The sequence below is a fragment of the Hyposmocoma kahamanoa genome, unplaced genomic scaffold (genome assembly GCF_003589595.1).
Source record: "Hyposmocoma kahamanoa isolate Upper Pololo Valley unplaced genomic scaffold, ASM358959v1 244, whole genome shotgun sequence".
In the NCBI taxonomy this organism is placed as follows: domain Eukaryota; kingdom Metazoa; phylum Arthropoda; class Insecta; order Lepidoptera; family Cosmopterigidae; genus Hyposmocoma; species Hyposmocoma kahamanoa.
This window is the reverse complement of record NW_020653761.1, coordinates 1795155-1797793: the sequence shown is the minus strand read 5'-3', so window position 1 is coordinate 1797793 and position 2639 is coordinate 1795155.

Here is a 2639-nt window from a genome sequence, read left to right as displayed (position 1 = left end):
TGTGTGTGTGTGTGTGTGTGTGTGTGTGTGTGTGTGTGTGTGCGTGCGTGCGTGCGTGCGTGCGTGCGTGCTTGCGTGCGTGCGTGCGTGCGTGCGTGCGTGCGTGTGTGTGTTGTGTGTTCATTATCGTAATTATACTTTCTGTTTGGTGGTAATCGACTTTCATTAGCAAGGACTCAATCAGACACTTCACCTCCTGCGTGGACGTCGTCTTAATCTGGGGCAAATTTTGACATACAAAGTTAAAAACGAAAAAAGTGGAAGACGAGTTGCAAAAGTGGTTCGAACTGGGGGATTTTGTACACACGCCTCTCAATGAGCTGTTTATAATTTTGAGATTTCAGTGTTGCGCTATGAGTAGCTGTCACTGCTTTAAGTATGTATAGCTGACGACATCGCATAACTTTGCACTCTGCGTATATTAATGAAGTTCATTGTGTAATATACTTGCGAAGAGGTCAACAATACCTTTTATTAATTATAATAACGTAAAAATGGCAATACTGGTAAACAAGGAGTGAATATTGTTGATACGAGGCACTATGACCTTTAATGCAGTCAACGTACGCTTATCGAATACGGTTGTATGCAATTGTGTGCATGTAAACACGCTGATAATGAGTTTCGGCTGTTACTAAGGGGGATAATTTGGAAGGATAAAATTAGTCTGTGTGCTTGCTACGTTTGATTGATAGAAATGCTCCATGTGAAAGAGGGACTGCCACCTTACCTATTTCTGCCGCCAAGCGGTAATGTCAGCAGTACTGTGTTCCGGTTTTGAAGGGTAAAGGTGCTAGTGAAATTACAGGCACATGAGTCTTGTACTTGAACTTATGTCTCAGGGTGACGGGCGCAGTGCCCCTCAGACCTTTGTGATTTTAAGCTCTGAGTGGCACTGCAACTGTTATGGACAGGCGTGTAGCTTACCATCAGGTTCTCGACATGTGCATCCCGTCACTTGATATTATAAAAAAAAGAGAAATTTCACTGGACCTTTTTTAGCAGCAGAATTGCTTCTGGGGAACCGGCGTAGTGGCAGTGCTACTTAGATATTTGCGATTTAAAGCTTCAATGGCACTGCAATATCTATGGACAGGCGTACGATTTGTTCGTAACGTCATTGTCACTTTGTATCACAAAAAAAGACTTATTGCAAACTCGGCGATGTTAACGTAAATAAACATTACGGAACAACAGTTGTTGTTAATTATGTATTACCGAAGAAGGATTCACTAAGATATTGTAATTGAAATATAACAATTCGCAAAACTACAGTTACAAATAATGTTTTATACATACCGCACAGACATGAACCGCGAACGCGATATCGAATTGTGTCGTTGTTTTTATTTCATTCATAAACAAATGAAAGTCACCTGAAGATTTCTTTCATGATATTAAAGAAACTTGACCAGTAAATTTCAAGATTTCGTTGTTTGTTTTTGCAACCCCCTCTTAAAACGAATATCAGATTTTCATTGTATTAACAAATTGAAATTATAGGAAGAAAGTCGTTAAAAATAATCTCAGTACAGAGTACTAAAAAACCGACCTCAAAAGTACGTGGAATTACATATAATTACCAAGTTTTATTGAAATCGGTTACCGGAAAGTGCGCAAACCCGGATTCGTCCCCTAGTTCGCCACTATACGGGACTTGACATACTTACTGACATACTTGGGATAATAAAAATCGGTTCTCATTACTCAAAGTATATTGAGAAAAAACACCTTGAATTAAAGAATAGCGAAATCAACCATTAAAATAATTGCTCATTATACTAAATTTTAGTCCTCGTTAGAAGTCGGTTAATAAAAACAAAGATCTGCATAGAAAATTCCGTAAACGTTCCGTGGCTTAGTTGGTATAGCGTCGAGCATGGTTTGCTACAAGAAGCTGGTTGGAATCCAGATGGGCCGGAGGAATTTTTTCTTAGTGTTCGATCTTTGTATTAATAATTATAACAAACTAATGGAGTAACTTCCAAAAATATTTGAATATCATGGTGAAACATCGCGGCATTCAACAAAAATTTCAAAAAATTACAATAATTTAAAATTATTAAGGCGTTCATCACTGTATTCTAGTGCTTTATTGAAATAACATTTGTTAAATGCAGTACTTACGTATTAATATTTTTATACCAGCTTCGCTGATTGGTACCATTTTAATTTCTCTTTGTTACTGTTTAGCTTTATTCTTTTGTATATTGTTGTTTGCGCTTGCGGCAAGGCAATCAATGTTTTATCTATCTATGTGTTTATGTATTTTAATTATAACGTATACTATTAGCTGGAATCACAGCGGCGCGGCGTATACTAGGCTTCGGACTTAAGACCATAGTCTATCGGAATAGACTTCACGCTTTTGGTGATAATAAATTATTTGATTTGTACCAGTAAATAATGAAAACAACACACTCATTGCCTCGCACTAGGAAAACCCCATGGGTGCCATGGACACATACATAGAAAATAACAAATTACACCCATATTTACGAGATACATAATATTTAGAAATATATTTCTCCCAGTCCGGGAATCAAACTCGGGACTTCTGTGGGCAGTTAGTAAATAGTAAAATAATAAGTTACACACACACACACACACACACACACACACACACACACACACACACA